At 33.5% G+C, this 21520-nt stretch overlaps 1 protein-coding gene across 1 annotated transcript in view; it reads left to right on the top strand.

Annotated features, from left to right (window-relative positions):
• LOC125055743 (leucine-rich repeat-containing protein let-4-like) overlaps window positions 1–21520 on the top strand; it is a 179384-nt gene that overhangs the window by 14395 nt on the left and 143469 nt on the right. The window contains exon 2 of the mRNA XM_047658282.1: window positions 11973–12033. The gene's annotated coding sequence lies outside the window, so the exon portion shown is untranslated. The remainder of the gene's footprint in view (window positions 1–11972; window positions 12034–21520) is intronic.

Raw genomic sequence — 21520 nt, 5'->3', positions numbered from 1 at the left:
CATACGTGCTCAAACATTACCTTATTTTGGGAAAAATATCATATAAGCTGTAGAAAACCTAAAGCAATTACTACGTGATAATAATTATATTATTCTGTATAAATCTCAGTGCGAAGCCGGTTTCTTACGAACACCTCGCGTCGCCTACACTTAAAAAAAGGCACTTAAAATGATATAATAATAATTGGTAACGCACCTGTCTCTAGAAATATTTTTTAATTATGGAGCATTTAAGTTTTTTACATACGTGACACATGCCACCGAACTCTGCTACCTTTCGAGTATATAATTATATAGCCATGATTCTGCAACTGTATTACTTTTCTTGAAATAATCTAACATGAATTGATTCGAACATACCTCTCTCTACAGACAGTCCCATTTAATAGTAAAATCTGGATTAATTTATTCATCTTAATGTTTTGCAAGCGTATTATGTATGATTTATAAAATGATTATTTGAGTCCACACTCGGAGTCGTTCATTAAATCGACTCTGAGTAAGTGTGATTATTTTATTTGTAGTCATTAACTATTGTGTTATGTAATTGTTATCTCTTAAATCAGTCTGAATGATAAAAGATTTTTGTGTCTAAATAATAGATTTTAATGGGTTCGATATAATATAAATAACAATGAGAAAAATTAAGAAGACCTTCTAGTTTTAAGTCGACCCATGCCCCAATTGCTGACCGTTGGCATTACTTCTTATTAAAGCGGAAAACTGCTGAATTGGAAAAGTCCAATTCACTTCATTATTCCATCAGCCGTTGTATGCATAAGCATTGAAAGTTTAATCAAGAAAATTCGTCTTTTAACGTTTGTCCACAAATCATCGGAACTGTTAGCTCAGTCAGTAAATCAAATTAAATGGAAATTTAAATCAGGAGTTAATTTATTGGAAAGTGTTCCGTTTATTATTTTATAAGAATTTTCTGCTTTCTGGCCTATAATCGTATCGAAAATAAAAATGTATTATATATCCTTGTTTCTAGTTCAGCAAAGATAAGCAAGTCATAACTTAAAATTTAATAAACAAGCTTCGCAGCGCTGAGGTCGGACGTTTAATTAATTATTTTCTTAATTACAAGTTAATTAAAACGTAACAAACGTACCGATAGATAACCGGAGGAGTTAATTTGTTTAATTCACATTGCATCTAATGTAAATGGTTATTACATAACACGATATTATATTTCAAAATAGCAGTTCTAAAGGTTAGTTAGAGTTGGTTAAAAGATTTTTTTAAATTGACCTGTTTTAGCCTGACACAAATGTTCCACTTTCTGTCCAATAAATGTCGGTGTATTCACCGTATGAGCACGATTCAAAGCGTTTAACCGGTGATGTGATGATCACCACTTGGGAGTTACTCCTCTAATACTGTGTTATCACATAAAACCTCGTAGCAAGTTTAAAGAGTGTCTAATGAATATCTAAGTTCGATGTATATCTGGTACAGTAAGAGCCGGTAGTGGGTACATATGTCTATGTAGCAGTAAGTCACGGGCGACATGCATAATGGTGTGCGAACTATAACTCTTCCCGCGGCTCCTCTCGTATGCCTGTCGCTATCCGACTTGCTACTTGATTTATGTACTCCGTGGGAACTCTAGAAATTCAATTTTATCTTTGGATTTTTGTACATATCGAATATTATTTCATATAATTTTGAATTATGATTATTTTTAACCTAAATTAAGGCTTAGTAAAGAATGTTTTTAAATATTTTATGATAAGAATTAATAACAGATATAATAGTTCTAAGCACAGCTGTACAAAAAAATCTTATCTTTCTAAATCTTTCAAATATAAATTTTTTATATTTGATTTTTATTCTTGAATTAAAACGTAATTGTACTACCGACTGAAAATAACTACCAAACCAAAAAACACATATAGGTAATGTTGTACATGTTTTATTTTTTTGTGTGTGACATACAAGACACATCGTCTTGTACAAAGATAACATAGTCCTCAAAGATAACAATTAGAAATATTAGTTAAGCAAGTTCATTGAATTGCAATAACAAAGGCAGTAACGGGCCAAAACAAGGAATTCAATTCGGACACCCAATAATGTACCGACTAGATTGCGTTTGCATATACACTAGAACGGAAAACCTACTGTGCATTAATATTATTATTAGTATTAACGCTTTTATTCTTTGTTTATCCAATAGAAGATATAAAATATATGTGTACTCATATCTCACATTAAAAAATGAATTAAACACGAAGTTCTAATATTTGATTTTTGTCGCAACTCACACATTGGCATTTCAATAATCAGACACAGAATGGTGTGCCCACATTAGAAAGATATTAGAATTAAATTGAATTATGTCTATGTCTAATAAAAGGAAAATATCATAATAAAATCATATCACCTCGACATCTGTCGTTCCACAACTGAGCGTTTTTTAGGGCAGGCAGAACGGACTTCGCAAGCCCTTTGGCAGTGGAGTGTCCATGGGCGGGCGGTATCCTTAACATCAGGTGAGCCTCCTGCCCGTTTGCCTCCTGTTCTGTAAAAATAGAAATACAATCACCTCCGAAATCTCTTGTTCATTGCCAATAAGCAATTTATAAATAAATAAAATATTGCAGGATTATATTTCGCATAATCCTCTTGATAGAGGCCTATATAAGTTACGAACGATAATTTTTGGAGCACAGTGTGTAAATTTGGTTTCTGATACTGCTGCCAGAACAAACAGAGAAACAGACAAGTGTTGTCGCCGCTCGGGACGATTTACCTAAGACAACATAGAATCGATGTGTTTCCACTAACTCTACCGTCACGGGAACGAACATCACATACGGGGAAAGCTGAGTACAGCGTGAGTAACATAATAGGTAATTAGATTGTCTGTTTATTAACATTTGTAATAATTCTAGAACAAAGTAGAATGGTATAGGAAAATAAAATATGCACTTCGCTTTCGTCAACTAGTGGATTCGGAAAAGAATATTTCCCGAGTTTGATCCTGTATTAAGAATCATATTACCTATATATGTAGACCGGCAGAATCACCTATAAAGAGTGTAATTTAGGTAAAAGCTGTTCATATGCAAAACACGTGACCATGACCATTGTAATTACACATGGTAGACCATAACAGTATTTTCGGTTGGCATGCACAGTGGGCACAGGTTCCGAGAAACAGACGGTTTGTCAAGGGCCATCCCAAAGCAATGCGATTCCACTCCACTGTACATGCTCCGTGCACATACATGATAATTATATTACCAGTGCGTAATGTGTACACTGTCTAATGAGCCGTGAGTATGCATTATCATTAAATTTTTTTATTGTACGCATCAATCACATAGCGTATTAGGCCCAGTTCATTTAAACCAGCCTGATACTATCGAAGGAGCAAGTACAAATAATGATTTTACGAAAGTTTTTGAACAACCCCGTACCTCCGATTAACATTAACATAACAACGATGCGGGGTCCAAAAATAATTGTATAGTAATTTAGTGTTAATTTTAGATATAAATCTAAACTGTGTTCCTTTCGATGCATTTCCTGAGATTACAAAGTGTAAGTTAAATTATCGCTATTCATCAGGCTGGCACCTGCATCAGACGTGTCTCGACTTCCAACTTTTCTAACTTCTATCGCTCTATGTGCTTCAATTATAAGATTCTTTAGGATTTACTAAGAACTTTGCACGATTTACTTTTTATAGATATTTGAAGAATAAAATGAAAGAGAACTGTAAAAACATTAACGTAATATTACTAAATACATCACGCGTTAATTAAGAGAAGTTATTATTTATATTTGACACTATTTATAGCATATTAAAGGCTCCACCATCACATAAATGTCGAGGCTATTTAACTTCTTGACATAGCGGGCCTAGTGGGAAGATTAAAATGGACAAAAACATTTGAATTTGTGTTAGTCGCTAGTCTTAAGTGCTAAACAGTGGTAAGTGAAAAAATAGAAATCAAGAACAAAGTGTCTTTCTCATAATAGAGACTGTAAGTAGGGTCATTGGACACTTTTTTATTAGTAATTTAGGTTAGACTTAAATTATTAAAAGTCTTAAGTAAGGCTAGATCGTAATGTTCCTGATGTCTCAGTAAAGAGACGATGTGTTAAAAAACATTTGACACTATACTTGTACAAACACATAAATTTATTTATATTCTTCATGACAATATATTTTCCAAGCAACTATAGCTAAAAGCAACTATCTATTAATAGCTCAACACAATCACGTAACACGTGTAAATCATTATTGTATAGTCCAAGCAAATGTAGTATTAAAAACAATTACCTAAAGTAATCTGTGGTTATAGACTAAAATAGTGTTAAATGTTCACAAAACAGTGTTCATCACTATCTGTTTGTTAAAATATTTCACCTGCATAAACAATTGATTCTATATTATTTGTCAAAATAATGCCACACCCATTTTTCAAAATGCATAAATCGTGACCCCCATGAGTATATCTTTAAAGTAGGTTAATAAAAGCGGTGTCTCCAACAATAAATCGTGTTCCCACTACATCGACGCTTCCTAAATCCTTAAGGAGACCACCATTCTTCATTTCCCGTCTTTCGTTATTGTGTAGCCGACCAGTTAAGCTTGACACCTGTCCATTTATACGTGAGCACCAAAACCCTACCAGGTACAGAATTTACTGCGGGCACAGAGCTCTGTTTACACTGGGTGGTGCTGTTTGAGACATATTTCACGCGTTGTCCGGGGAATATACCGATACGATGTGTAGTGGGTTAGGTCTTAAGATTATGCTGTATTTATATTATAATAATAAGCTCGTTTATTTCCAATATTCACAAATATTGAAAATACGGTTTAGATTTGTTATATAATTTATTTTATTTTATCCTAACTTTCTTCAGTACCATTGATCGGAGCCCCTTCACGGGTAAAGGCCTCCTTCAGGTGTTTCCAAATATCTCTGTCTGATAAAAAATATGATTTTCCAAAGAAAGTAAACTCAAACACAGTTTTAACTATAAAACAATTGCACATTATACCTCATTTGCCTTTCACCTCTTTGAACAAGCGACGGCAATAAAGACGCAAGTTTAATTCACCATTACACACTCTATCACATCTAATACTTTAGTCACGTTTTTTTTGTCTCGCAGCCTCGTTCTCTCGTTAAACTAAACAACTTAATACAAAATGTTCCAGCGCATTCATTACTTATGGCGTTATGAATAATTCGGATTAATCTTCATGCAATAATCTATTCCTGTCTGCTATCGCATCAATAACTTTCAAGAGCAATTTCAGATTCTGTGCCGGTGATTCTATGGTTAGGACGAGTTTATAGTTTTATTATCACACATTGCCCACAGTGCCATTGTATTCCATTTCATTTGTGGGCGTTATAATAAATATTGATAGGTCGATAAACATATCATGTGTTATCTTGAGACTGTTAGTGGGACAAATCACTGTGATTTGAAACTGTTATTTTTCTTGATAATATTTGTAAAATGATTATTAGGGTAGCGATTTTTTAATTTATCTATAACCTGCAGGCCATAGAAATTCTGCTTTTTTATCTCCACATTGTCTTCGTTTCTCGAGTATCTCAGATTAACCGTGTTACGACTGTATGGACAGTTCCTTAAACATCACAGTGATTCAATGGATGTGCTAAATAATAGGTCACTGTTATTTTCACAGCGCCCTTCCAATGTCGGCCAACACTAGGACTCACCTATACACCTCCAGCACAGCCGAAGGGCGAACTAGTATAGTAATAAATTCGCAGTAAATATTGTGCATTGTGTGGAGGATAGATTAATTTAGCCATTCGACGCTATCGCACGCAGTCCGACAAGATTTATGTATATAGCCAATACGGACGCCATATTGAAAAATATAGTGACCGGCCCCAGGATTTGATTGTGATAAGCTGTGACAAATTGTGTTAGGTTCGCTTGACGTTAAGGCGTTGACCTTGAAATTAACATAGGCCTGCAGTGTTTATGTTTACTTATGGGTTACTTCTCACAGTATGTATCTTTACATCGTGCACACTCGCTATAAAGAAAACTGTGCTATTCCTACCGATCACATACAACAGTCATAATATCAGCCATACCTAGCTTAGATATAATTTCCATGACGAAGCGAAGTTCTAAATACTATCTTCACGAGAAAATAATTTAAATAAATTAAATCCAAACAATTTGAAACATGTACAATATTTAAATAAGTAAATATCTGAAATTGGCCTTAAGACACTACGAAATGTAAGAACTAATAATGTATGGAAGGCTGTAGATTTTTGGTCACAACTAAATAAATACAAATACGCAACTATGACATTTATAATAGTAACACCAAATAATGAATACATAGCTAACTGATAAACAGTTTTAGACTTTCTTTAGCATCTTTGGTACTATATAAGACTTTTACTAACATATGTACCACGAAATGCTGATAAATACTTTACTGTTTATTTTATCTTGAATATTGAAGGCGAAACTCACGCAAGGCTGTGTTCTCAGTGCGTGATTTATTGCAGTTACAGCAACGCTTCGATGTCGTTTTATGTTACATTGGCCACCGGCTATCGATAACGCACAATGCTCTATAGTATGTGTTGTTGATATTCTAACTTAGATTATATACCTACGCCATAACAATATTGTTAGCTTTTTTAAATATTTTTTTAACGTTTATACAATATACATATATATTATATATCACAAAAATCACCAATCAAAAAAGCGGCACGGCCGTACCATCCTTTTCTCGACGCAGTTCAGGTCATTTTCGCCTTGTTTGTGGAAAAAATTGGGTAAAACATAAAAGATTGTTAATATTGATATGGTATAAAATGTTGTTAGGTTAGCTAATTACGTAATAACTTAAGAAGGTCCCTTAAGTAGGGACTGAATAAATTAACCGACTTGGTATTACATGGATCTCACAACTTACGGTAGAAGAACTGAGTTGCGAGACTTGTTTTTTTTACAAGTTATGTTTTTGTTGGTATATAATTTACAATCTCGAGCTAAAATACGAAGAAATAGATGTTTGTAAGATTCAAAAAACTTAACAATTACATTTTATTGTTTTTCTAATGTTACAATTTAAATTAGGCAGCCACTGTTGTAGCTGCATCTATATTCGTAGAAGTTTCATTTCCACCTTCCTCTTTTCCGACTTCTGCGGTTTGACCAGTTTCACCTGTATCTTGCATTGTATACCCGATTGTAGTATTTTCCTCATCTGTTCCGTTACTTGTTGTCGTTAGTATTTCCAATTCAGTTGTGTCAATTTGCTCTACCGCATCAAGTGAATGGAAATCAGAGGGACCAGCTCTTGATGAATAAATACAGGTGGCTACACATTCGTATTCATCCTGGAACATGTTGAGATTTGGAAGACAGCCACGCCAAAGTCCTACTTCACATCTGGAACCTGGTCTCCAGTAGTACATGACGGGTACGGGCGGCTTACCACAATCTTCCCATCTAAACTTTGCGTAGCAGGCCGATGGCGGTACTAGAATGATAAGCGTTTGGTGTTTTCATCGTAAAAATACTCTACTGTGGAAATAAAATCAGAAGATGAGCAAGGAAAAACTAGTATTCAGTCAATCATTAACCTCCTTTTTATTATTATTTTCATTAACATCAATTTCTGCTTCAATTTCCGAACAAAAGTAATAAATTTACATAACGAATAGTTTTGTTTAAAATCTAAAAATAAAAATCAATCATATTATTATAATATATCTAATACTGACGACATGAAATGGTAAGGTATAAACTTGACTAATCACAATATCGCAATTATTATTGAACAACTCTGAATAATTCTATATAATATACTATTTCAAAGCAACCTTCGATAAGTTCACTTGTAAGAAGGCACGGAAGGTTTTAATGCATCTCAACAATGTTGTTAATGTTTCCGAGTTATTACGAACATAACATTAAACCCTAAGAGTCAAAGCCGACGTTCAAATTTATTCTCATTTTACGACATCTACCACATTGTAGTTTTAAGAAAACATTAGTGGGCAAGACCACACTGGCTGAAGCTTTGGTATTATGTTACGCTTTAATTCTTCTATTTTGACTAACGGGTGTAAATACTCACTTTAAATGATTGATGCTGTTTCATGAACCTGACGGCACGAAAGTCTTAAGGATAATATTTAATAACAGAAAGATCGAAATCTACAGCGTTATTCACTGGAATATAGGATAATCAATTTTCTTATTCAAATCGGTTACTCTCCGAGGGTATTGTCAATTGTTTGAGTATACAAAATACTTATAATTTATTCAAAAACATAAAACGTGTCGTGGCTCGAATTGGCGTATCGAGTGATATTTTTGTAAATTATTAAATTTCAAGCAACTTCACTCAATCACCAGTGTTTAAAAGCTTTATAAGGACTTTGAATTACATAATAGGTCTCAGGTTTGAGCTGTATCTTAGATTTTTGGGTCTAAATCCTTACCGTAGAAGCAAGTATTAATTGCGCAAAGAAAAAGAAAAATCAATTGAATCTCAGGTTCTTGAGAGACCCTCAAGCCAGTATACCAACACTGTTTATGATCAGAATTTTAGGTTTTTCTAAACCATCTCAAAGTTTATTTGAGGTTGTTAAAGGTTCAATTATTATTATTAAAATAAACATACCAGAATTTATAATTCTGCAATGAAAAACAATAAAGAATACTGAAAACAAAACGAACATGTTAGAATAATAACGAGCTGCCGGTGAATAAAATTTTAATTAACAAATTAATGAACGTAATATTTGTTTATAGATCGTTTAATTATTGTTGTTTTATCACTTTATAGTTAATTTGAAACGCCGACTTCGTCTGTAGAATAATAACACTAATAGCACAACTAGCAGACCATATTATTATGTTAGAAGATTAGATGTCTATAATGTTACTTACGAAATTTAAACAACGATTTTTAAATATTAGAGAAATGCATTTAATGTAACCAAAACATACGATAATTATTTAATTTCTTACTTCGTCTTTTAGAAAAAAAATAAGATCAATGGAGCAAACTGCAAAACATGTCTGCCCCATTTGGAGAGAGTATTTAAGAAATCTGTACTTAGTTTCAATAATATATACATTCTTGAAACTATAAAATTATACTAAATTAAAAGTTATATTATACATTATATTTCGCTTTATTTGTTATTACAAACATAAACATTTCATATCTAAAAATAATTATGTGAAAATAATTACGGGCATATCAAACGATTTTTTTATTAAGGCAGTTTCAAATAAAACGCTTAAACCTGAATTAATTACAATTAAGCGCTGAAATTCATACTTCATGTGACTCAATAAAATATTAATATACAAGTCTTGTATTTGATGGTATATTAATTCGTTACGTTCATACATTATTTATACGATAATATAATTAAAGTGCGTCACAGTGAAATTAATTTAGCGTTTAAATTATTAGCTTTTGAACGAGCTGCTGTGAATAGCGGTAATTAGAGTCGGAAATTTTGATTGCTTAATTTAAATTAATTTTTAAATCTGACAGCGCTAATAGTTATTGACGTCACAATTACCCACTTTTGATTGACTTTAATCGTTTCAACTTCTCTTTCATCGGGATGATCATTTTTTAGGCTTCGTGTACATACACAGGTGTAATCCAGACGTTGCAGGTTCGACTCCCTGTGAATAAAGTGCTAAGAACTGGTCGTCATTTAAATAAATCTTAAAGACGTTGTCAAATACGATTTAGTCAAAAACCAATAACAAAAAGCATATTTAAAAAAATACGCTGTCTTAAATATTCAAATACAATTTTAAAACCTTCATTTCCGCTTCCGAGTTTTCCCTGCCATGAAAGCAATCAAGAATTCGTATATTAATCCCGTAACGAAATATCGGTTAGTCAAATTAATAACTAAACAATAAGGAAGTTGGTGCCGCGCCGGATATTATTTCGTTCAGAGAAATCTATGGACTTATATCTAGCCGTTAATCGTTACATAAGTAAAATACTCGGTTTTAATAGTGATAATGTTATTTTGGTTTCTTTTTGCACATCTACGCGGATACATCCTACATTGATTCAAATCGATGGGATTGTAGAATATCGTTTCACAAAATACAGCCCCTACCGATTTCTCTCGATTTTCTGTTAAATTACTGAGCTTCCTTCAACAAGTAAAACATTGACCATCCTAGACATAATATCGGTCGCACCTGGAATTGAAGATAATCCAAAGTTAGTCTAGAATGTGTGAATGTTAAACTCAAGAGGAATCACCGAACTATCACGGTTTGTTATAAACTTGTTCGAGTCAATAGCGAGCCGCTATTGGCTAACTTTGTCAAAACTATTGACAGACTGACTAAATGCTTCTAAGATCTTTGTGATTAATATTATTGTCTATCGGGAGAGCTTCGCTTAGTCTAAGTTATCGTGTGTGTTATTATTAAGTCTTAAATAGCTTATAAGCTATAAGTTAATGAGTGCAATATTTTTTAACTTTTATTTACACTAATATACTCAATTAGCATGCTATAATATCTATGCATAATGTTTTGTATAAATTATTCAAGTCAAGTTAAGTCAAAAATCATTTAATCATACTCGTATAGGTAACACAATGTACACTTATGAACGTCAAAAGAGAATTATACATTAAATGCTTATTTTACATTTACTGCCAGTTCTCAAATCAAGGGCATAGAACGGAAGAGAAGAACTGGCAATAAACTCTCCACCACTCTTTTTAATCGCCAAGTTCTTTGTTTTACACAACGTTTGTAAGGAGCTGCAACCATTACACAATGTTCCACATGACATCTTAAGTAATAAATAATAATAAAATAAATTAAAAACAAAGATTTGTCCTCTATCAGCAGGAGGCATGAGAAATAGGAGCACGCACTTACATTCTCGTGGGAACAACACGCAAATACATAGTCGAAATAACTAACATCACCGCATACACGAATTCAAGTACGACCAGTCACCACGAGTATGACGCATGACCAGCGATCGGACCCCTTGCAATATTTTAGGGAGAGAGATAACCCGACGCATGGACGCATAGTACATACATTAGTACATTATGTTAGGGGCCATGATTTAAATCTGTTATTTACTTATATCATGTCATATCACATGGAATTTTAGAAATTATTCACATTATTTCATAAAATATAAAGAAAAGCCAATAGAAATAAACAAGGCCTCAGTTTATGATGGTCCTGAAGGTTGAATGTTTATGTGTCGGGTTGGAGTGACATGTGTCTCGAGGGAAAAACTTTATTGCTAACTTACTGCCGAGTATGCCTTCAGAGCTTGTAAATAATTATTATTGTGCCGAGAGGTCTAAGGGCAACTGACAAACTAAAATTATATGTGTAATAGTATTATATAGACGGTTGTAATCAGGGAAGTTACTTCGAATCTTAGCTTCACCATATGATGTATCAAGATCTTCGCTTCATTGACAAAACAATCGGTGCTCTATATACGTGTTTGATATATAGTCTGAATAGGCTAGGTAAAAGAATCTATAACAATATATAGGCTACTCCTGATGCCTAATTCAAACGTTATGCTTATAGGTAACTTGGTAAATACCATAAAATAAGTCAGTGGCACTACAACCTTTTTAGGTCTGGCCCTCAGATTTATTTTTCTGTTTTTTGTCAATCTTATAGGCAAGTAGGTGATCAGCCTCCTGTGCCTGACACACGTTGTCGACATTTTGGGTCTAAGGCAAGCCGGTTTCCTCACAATGTTTTCATTACCGTTCAGGCGAATGTTAAATGCGCTCATAGAAAGCAAGTCCATTGCGGCACTGAAGCCACTAGGCCAACACTGCTCAGTAAATTTACTCCTTATAGTTAGTTACGTTATTTTGAATATTTAAATATGTAATAGTTTATAAATAAAATGTTTATAATTATACGATAACCCTTTACAGGTAAGAATTCAATTTGCGAGAAATAGTCAAGATACATCGTGATGCTTGTCAATTAAATAAGGTAAGTAATATAGTATTGTTATTATAACAGAAAGCTATTTAATGCAGCTCCAAGCTTTAATTGTCTACAGACACAATTATCTAATAAACTATTAAGTCAGCGACTAACTTTAACCTATTACGCGGTACTTACTTCCAAAAAAGGCGCTACAACTTTACAAAGAAAACATTTTTTTAAAGTTATTTTTGAATAATGTTCCATTTTACTATTAATATTATAGTGATATTTATTATAAGATATCGAAAATTAATATAAACGTTTTGTCCAACCCAAAGCAATCCACATTGACAGTAATATATTGAGACGATATGCAAATACATACAGAGAAACCTGTCTCCGCTTAACCAATATTATTGAGCAGGGGTCGCCACCCCATTAATTGATTTTTAATCTCATTTTAAACCACTTTGCTTCATTTCATATGTTTCATTTGAATGGGGATTAGTGGAAAATGGAGTTGTAATCGAATTCTTTCAGTTCCATTAAGAATCGAAATGTGAAGACGCTTTAAGCTCTTGAATTAATATTAATAATATTGTATGAATAGTTATTAAAATAAATGTAATTGCAATGAAATAGCATATGTCTTGATATGATAAAGCAATTACGTACAATAGATCTTTACACTATCCAAAGTAAAATCTAATGGTAAAAATAAGCCGATGTGAATTGCTTGAAGTAACTTTTAATGGTGAACTGTTTGAACTCGTCTATGACCACATCCGCAAATTATTATCAACTACAGTTAATTCGCAATTATGAGTCGAAGTTTCTATTGTCCCTACACACACCCCAAACTGCCGCCGCCGGCTTATAATTTATCGCGACCAATTTTAGGGAATCCAAGTTAGCAATCGGCATAATAACTAAAACTTTAGCTAACATTGGTCTAGACGTTTGCGGTATACCTACTTTATAGTCTTAAATATGCCTTAGGAACTGATTACTTCCAATACTTAAAGCTGTTACAAGGAGAGGTAATCACCTTGTTTAGGCTGAAAACGTTCGATTTACTTTTTAATGCAAGATGGACATCACCCTTCTGTGACTTGTTATGGAGCAAATTAATTGGCCTCGTCTGAGAAGGAGGAACCAAAAGCAATAGCCAGTTATGATTTCTCCAAATATATTTACTAAATTGTTGCAATTATAAAAATATGCCCGATTTCCATATAGAAAGTGAACGAAATGTCGTTCGTATCATGTTTAATGTGACACAATTTTAATGTGCGTAAGTGATAAATGTGTGTTGTAATTTAAATGTCATTCACATAAGTTTCATTGAAGCATTTAAGGGCGTGGGTGCAAGATACCTATTTTGTTATTTTAAATGCAGTTCCAATTTCGTAATAACACAATATTTTTAATTCACGTTTGTTCATAGTACTTTTGCTTCAATAATATAATTAGATGTATTACAGATAATAATTCACGAAATCTCACCGATTTTTATGAACACTCCTTAATATTAATAACTGTCACATATGAGGTCAGCCACGCCCTATAATGTTTCACGTAGCGTTTAAACAACCGTTTAGCAATAAATGGTATTTAAAATAAAAGTTAATCAAAATCTGTTGAGCAATTGTAACAGGTGGCCCCTTGACCTTTCGTTATTCGTTCAATGCGGCATAATGTTACGTGGGCGGAATTATTTTAATTATTTTCGCGACTTTATTTCCCTCTTCAATCTCAAAGTTAAATTTAATATAATATTCACTTCTGTTGAAACTGTAATTTGAATGATTTCAATAAATAACTACTCTGTAGGTACTACGGATTTGTATGTTTCAAATTTTGACATAGAACAAAGGGGAAACAGGCAGGAGATTCATCTGAATTGAGTGATACCGCCCCGCTGGGACCAATTATCTTGTGTTCTTGAATAAACAATTCAATATTTGTAAAGTGAAAATAATAATGATTTGAAAAATTACGTATTAACTGAAAAAAAAGTTTTCATGTATCGTTTACATCACTCAAAAACGGTTTTTTCAAGCCATATTACCTAGGGATTTCTAATTGATACTCGTTTCACGTCTTAATAACCAGCTATTCAGAGTTATTGCTGTATCTTGATCTTAATTTGCGGTCCCATTGACCCACAAATCGAAATTGTCACTCCTTCGATCGTATTTCGAAATTAGCTCGAACGGTAATCGAATGATTACCACTAATTGTTCAGCCATTGCGGCATGTCAGGTATCAATTCGACTTCATTATCGATTATTTATCGTGAAATTTATAAGTGCAGAATTGTTTTTTATTTTTTATGCAATCGGTATATCGGGTATTTCAATGGTTTAAATACCACGTAGTGAAACAACATCCTTCCACCTTGGCATTCAACTAGACATATTCCTGCATCTGTTTTATTAATTATTCAAGTTGCAATGTGATGGCCTAGTAGCTAACGTGTGTCAGTTATTCCTGAGGTCGTAGGTTCGGTCCCCGGCTGTGCACCAATGGGCTCACTTTCTATGTGCGTATTTAACTTTCGCTCGAACGGCAAAGGAAAACATCGAGAGGAAACAGGCCGGCCTAAGACCCAAAAATTTGAGGGCCCAGACCTACAAAGGTTGTAGCGTCTCTGAAGTCAGTTGATGATACGTCTTCAACTGACTGTCGTTGAGTCCTGTGTGAAGTATACAAGCAAACATTAATTGCGGGTCTACACACTTAAATACCAAGCTAAAAAGACGATACTCTGAAAAACAGCTCAAATATCATTTAAAGACTGAGTACATACATTTCAAGTACATAAAATAAGTACTTCAGTACTGTGTAGTAAGGAAAGGGCAATGTAACCGTCACGAGAGTGATACATTTTGTGAACATTAAGCGTAGCAACTGGTCATTTATCTCCAGTTAAGTGCAAGTCTCTATTCGAATCGCTATTTCTCCTAAATAAACTGTCCTAAAGATTCGTTTATATAAGGGAATTCATATTAAACTAATCTCACTAAAGTTTACTTTAGTTAACTAACCAACTAATAAATTTTTACCAAACAACGAAAATAACTTAAATAACATAGAACTTCAAGGCTGATAAAATTTAATAACATTGCAAAACTTTTGTGCTGGTGGCCTTTCAAGTATTTAGACCTAAGTGGCAATGTATGTAAGCATATTTCCAAGTTTTAATTTATTTTAACGACTGACCTACATTTAAGTATAATAAAAAATATTTAATGAACAAGGAAAGTTTATTTAACCTAACAAATTTCTAAAACTACGTCTCATAATCTAAAATCGTATTCAATGTTCGATATTCTAAACTACTAAACTACCCGATACTGAAAACGGGATAAAAAACTGACTGAAATCAAAGCATAACAACAAAATAAATCGTTCTCATTTCAATAAATATCTAGCGTAACGTTTCATTGTGCGCACATCGCAATAATATTTTTCAGGTTAGTGGGTCGGTTTTGACCCGCGAGGATTCGAGTGCAGTGTAATGGCTTTATGGGGCTGAAACGACCCCAACAACACTACGAGAGCACTTAATGCCGTCTGTTGCAATATTTAGCGTTTAGATCTTACATTGAACGTTTATTGAGTTTTATAGCGAATTGAGTTTTACATTTTTACACTAGCCTTCGATTCCAGTATTTTTACATTTGTTGTGTCTGTATTCTGTTAGCACTGTTGATGTTTCATCACCGGACGTCAAGGCAGAATACAAAATACCATCCGTATCACCTCGACAACCGTCGTTCTACTACTCAGTTTTTGCAGGGGAAGTATTTCCGAACCAATTCAACTTAGGGTCGTTATTTATATTAAATTATTATTTATAATTCTTAAAAGGCCGACAAGGCACTTGCGAGCCTTCTGGCAATGTAAGTGTCCATGGGCAGTGGTATAACTTAACATCAGGTGAGCCATCTGTTACATAAAAAATGTTATATATTATCGTAGCCGTAATTAAATTAATCTTAGATCAGTAACTGACGGTTACAAATATAGTCTTTTGCTGGTTTATATAAACCATTTTCCACGGACTTATCGGAATTTCAATAATTAACCGTATAAAGTGTCAACCATAAAGTATCAAAGTGACACTATTCACGCCCTAATTAGTATCCTTCAACCTGGATAAGCTGCCACACTCAAACTTCTTGTTTCTACTTATAAATTACACGTTAAGTTCTCTTTAATATTTGTATTTCTAAATTTGGAATAGACAAGTCTGTTTATTTAGTTATTTAATATTTTATTAGAAATTCTTGAAAATTCTCTCCTCTAAAGCTTGGTGTGCTCAGCAAGGCAAGACGGTACTTAGCTCCTAGCCATCGCTTGCAACTATATAAAGCGCAAATTCGGTCCCACGTGAAATACTGTTATCACCTCTGGGCGGGAGCTCCCCAGTACCAGCTCCTTCCACTTGACCGTATTCAACGAAGAGCGGTTCGAATTGTCGATGACCGATCCCTTTCGGAGCGGCTAGATCCCTCTGCGTTGCGTAGAGATGTGGGTTCACTCTACATCTTCTGCGGCATTTACGAGTGTTCAGAGGAGTAGTTTGGATTTATACCTGCCCACCGAACCAATTCGACTTAGGGTCCTGCAAGAAGAGATTGTGCCAATTCTTAAAAGGCCGACAACGAACTCGTGAGGGCTCTGGCATTGATAGTGTCCATGATGTATCACTTAACATCAGATGCCCGTTTAGGTCAAACGAAAAAACAATCTATAAAGAAAAATTATTTAACTTTATTTACTGAACGTTTGTGATCACTTACATACATACCTACATGAAATTGTTATAATATTAACTAAAGTACGAATTAAGAGAAAGGTACAAATTACTATTATTCATATAATCATTAGCGGTGACCCTTGGATGATCCAAAATGTGTCAGAGTCGTGATCATTGGTAATTAACTAAATAAATTATTTCCTTAATCGGATAACATCAGTGAGATTTGTGGTTTTCATTATTTACAGATGGTCAAATTTACCTAATGTAAGGTAGAAGCAAGAAATGCCTTTACACCAGTTATATACGTTTAAAATATCAAGCCTTTGATTAATAAGCGTCAGGCGTCATAAGTTATACAATTTCATAAGATTAAAATGGCGTAGCGCAGCTGGCGTGACGAGGGTCGCGGGTTCGGATCCGGAGATTTATTAGTGTATGGCTCACTAGCGATGGGTATGTTGTCGGTCTTGGACCCAGAAAATTGTTACTTAGTAAATAAAGAAAATACAATGTAAGTAATAGTAATACTCAATGTGGGAACTACAATCAAGGATCCTGTATATTAAATTATTTTGCAAATGGATAACTTTATGATAATAAAAAATGAATAGGAATAAAAATACATTGCTATTTGAAATGGATAAATTTTCACTTATAGAATGATATTTATTTATTTGATTAATGGTACTTACAAGTTACAACATAACATTTATGCCCTGAAATTTTAATTAACATGGTGGAGAGACATCGAAAAATTAAAAGTAACGCGTGAAAATATATCCTAATTAGAATACGCGACGGAAGTTGTAACAACATGTAACTTTAAACTTAAATAGCCGGATTACCCAATGTGTAATAATATTTCAGTGAGTTTTGCACGAAAATTCATACACAATAGTTAGACCAGCACCTTATAATATGTATGTCTAGTGCCACAAGAAAGAGCATCTGCCACGACTGAGACTTGTGAACTTTCATAGAGAATAAATAATCGATTTTTTATCAATCGATCTTTGTCCCGGCCATTTGATACAAAGCGATTATTTAACCGCGACTCGAGTGAGCGATCAGTGTGTCCGGTACAGACGCTCACTCGACAGCTACCATTTGTCTAATCCAATGATTCATGTTTGCCAAACTTGATACAGTGTTTCATGAAAGTCCTATGACAACCACAACTGTCGGACAGGTCGGAAATAAACTCAGTTAATGCATGGTGGAGATTTATATATCTACTAGCTGATCCGGCAAACGTCGTTTCGCCATGTATATCATTTATAATAAAAAAATAGGGGTTGATCGTAGAGGGGTGAAAGTTAGGGATTGTATGTATTTTTTAATGCTGTATCATAAAAAAATAGAAATTAAAAATTTTGTCTAAAAAATAAAAATAAAAATTTAGGGGTGGACTACCCTTAACATCTGGCGGGCTGATTTGTGAATTTAAACCATTCCCAGATCCCCTTGAAGACACACAAAAAATTTCATCAAAATTGGTCCAGTCGTTTAGGAGGAGTTCAGTCACATACACACGCACACAAGAAATATATATATTAAGATAATTGTCCCGTTAGATCGTTTATTAATTACTTTATTCGTTTAGTACATATTAAAGTATTGACATTAATTAATCGAACAGTTACTTTTGTAAATAAGCTACACGGTTCCTGAAATACCTATATTATTCAATCGTTTGATTTTAATTTGAGGCACGGATTTAAAAATATTTGTTAACAAATTTGGTTAAGTAAAACAAACAATTCCCGAGGCTTTTTCATTTATAATATAAACAAAATATACGTAGAATTTTCCGAATAGTTTTGTTTGTCGCGTCAAACGAATCGCAGTCACTGGCAAGTTTTTCTATCACTATTACGCTAAAGACTGATAGAAAAAGCGTTCAATAAAAAAAGGTTTCTATTTTGACAGAGCCGAAACTTTTCACATATCCCTAAAATAAACTATTCCTGCGAAAAATAGATAAAAATCGGGTATCGGCGAGCGAATCGTCATTTCCATTAATACATTTTTTGTTTCCGAATCTCAATATCCGGCTTTCAGCTCGAATCCTAAGCCTAGAGCGCACGGACACGTTCACACTCCATTCGCGATTCCATATAGTCTAAGAGATGGTTAATTAATTATAGTTTTATTTAAATCACAGGTTGTCAAGATCGGATGCGATACGAAAAAATAACACGAGGCACTACTAAAGACGAAATATTACTTTCACAAACAATTTAATTATAATTTACTTGCTAGTAGTGAGGACTATTTATTTATTTAAACAGTATTTATTTAAATAGTTGGCAAGAAACTACAATCACTTGACATTATTTACGTAACTTGATGTTTTGAGCTTTACAGCAATCATGATCAGCGAGTTTATCAGGATGTATCAGTTACCTACTGTTACATTATTTGACAGATAACAATTTTGTTAGTTAGAAAAGAAAGAAAAATTACCATATATTTATTAAATTAATAAGTGAATATAATCCACCTCTCGCTCTAGACCCTGGTTGGATAAAAAGCGTTAATCCGGTGGAATGGCGAGGGCTCGCTCTGTATGTTTACACGAAACGCCACTCTCCACTACACGTACTCTTTAGCCCGAAGTCACTGAAAAAACCGGGTAAAACTCGCTAACACCCGGTAAAGGGGTTTTCGCCAGTGTCATATGCCCGGGATTTCAATGGATTTCAGGATGACCTCATGAACTAGCAATTTCCAATGACGACAATACACTGTTTGATTTTTAAAACCTTTTTTGAAACGTTTCACTTTCCGTTCAATAATGTATCTGACCTGGATTGATTTTAATTTTTCAATAATTTAAATTAAACATTTTTCGTCATAAAAACCTAATTTTTTCAAGCTTCCCCATATGAAACGCAACCTGCGTTATAGCAATAAACTGGCTTTAAAACTCATCTAAAGTTTTAAATACTTTTGACTAGTGTGAATACCATCGTAAAAAACTTTAACATTTACGCGATGAAATGGATATAACTACCATTCTGACATGTTTTATAATAATCATTATTATTATTTATTTATTCAATCAGACAATCACAATTCCATATGCTTATTATTGTGTTAGTTTCAATATTGTCCTAAATATTATATTACGAGTAGTAAGCTTAAAGTATATTAAATCATAAAATGCAATGATCCATGGTAGGGCAATCCAGCCTTCCCGCGGTTACCGACAGCATACTGTTAGGGCCGCACGTGCCTTACCAAACCACAACCAAAACTTTCAATAAAAAATATTTTTTATTATTAGATAAATATACAATATCTACTCATCAAAAGTTCCATTTAAGATCAATAGTAAGATTAGTTAGTTCACTACCAATGAATTATACTCGTTTTTTCGCGATTAAACACTCACTCATATATATACATAGGTACATTTTAAATATTTAGTCCTAGAAAACTTCTTTAGGTAAACTTTTCTTAGGTGTCAAATGTCTTGAACCTAAACTTCTGTTAATTTTCTATCAATCTTTCATCACACATAGTATTATACATTTCAGTTCATTATACAGTGCGATGGTATACGCAATCTAGAGCGTTGAACTGAATTTGATTACCGCAGTGTTTAATTAAGCCACAGATATCGTGCCTCTGTTCCTGATGAAATATCTCGACTAAAACAAGGATATTCACTACTTGACCTACTAGGGGTAAGAATATTTGATCCGAACTTTCGTATTCCAACGATTTTTAATTTGAAAACTAGCATAGAATACTAAATATCTCCATCTCCAGTCACGTTTCTCGCATTTATGTTTTGTAACAAATTTTTATGTAAGACATGTTTATATAAACTATTAGAATCCAGAATTGTGTAATAATTTATAAAGTTTTAATTACTACATTTACATTTACATACAATATAATTACAACTTTCGGTAAGCGTTTTCGTAGAAATTATATTGAATGATTTAATATTAACAGTGTTAATTATATCGTAGTTGTTTTTTAAACATTCAAGGACAATTGAGGTTATATATTACATCACAAAATTTATAAAAAAAACTGACAGATAGTATTATATTTTGTTAAAAATTATTCTTGAATAGAAACATAACGACAAGCTCCATTGTTTTGTGACATTAATTATTGATAATCTATCGATAAAATCTTTGACTTTGTCAATTGCTTTTTTAACAATCTCCTCTCAACATTCACTGTGTGTGGTGAATCGTCCACCAACGTCATTCAGTCCCAGGGCCGGACTCCGGAACTAACATTAGCGTTAGCGATTACGATCCTAATTATAATATTGAGTTTTAGTATTCCGCGATCATAAGGTTGCAACATCAGCGCTATCAATATGTAAAGAACTATATCAAAATTACATACGAAAACGTTGAAAACGTCGTTTTAGGAAGTTAGAGTCGGCAGATTAACACGACCTAAATATCTTAGTAGTTCAAAACTCGTCACGAGAGTCCTGGGATATGTAGCGATGACGAAAAGTACTTTGGTTCCATGAGACAACTAACTAAAGGGTAAACTTGAGTCACCAAATGAGTTGCAGCTTCCTCGAACCTTAAGAACTTATAAATAGATATAAGTGGTCATTTCAATCGATTCCCATCGCAGTCACCACACAGGCATGCAAATTCGGAACTCATAAAGCAACGTGAAGATTTATCGCCGGTAATATATCTTTAACAGATTTATGCTTAGAGTTCGCAGAAATAGATTAGCGGTTTTAAATTTATATCTGTAATCATTTACAGAAGAGGAAAATATTTCAAATAG

Source organism: Pieris napi, chromosome 14 (genome assembly GCF_905475465.1).
Source record: "Pieris napi chromosome 14, ilPieNapi1.2, whole genome shotgun sequence".
Lineage (NCBI taxonomy): Eukaryota > Metazoa > Arthropoda > Insecta > Lepidoptera > Pieridae > Pieris > Pieris napi.
The sequence above is the reverse complement of the archived record's forward strand: the minus strand, read 5'-3'. Positions and strand labels throughout refer to the sequence as shown.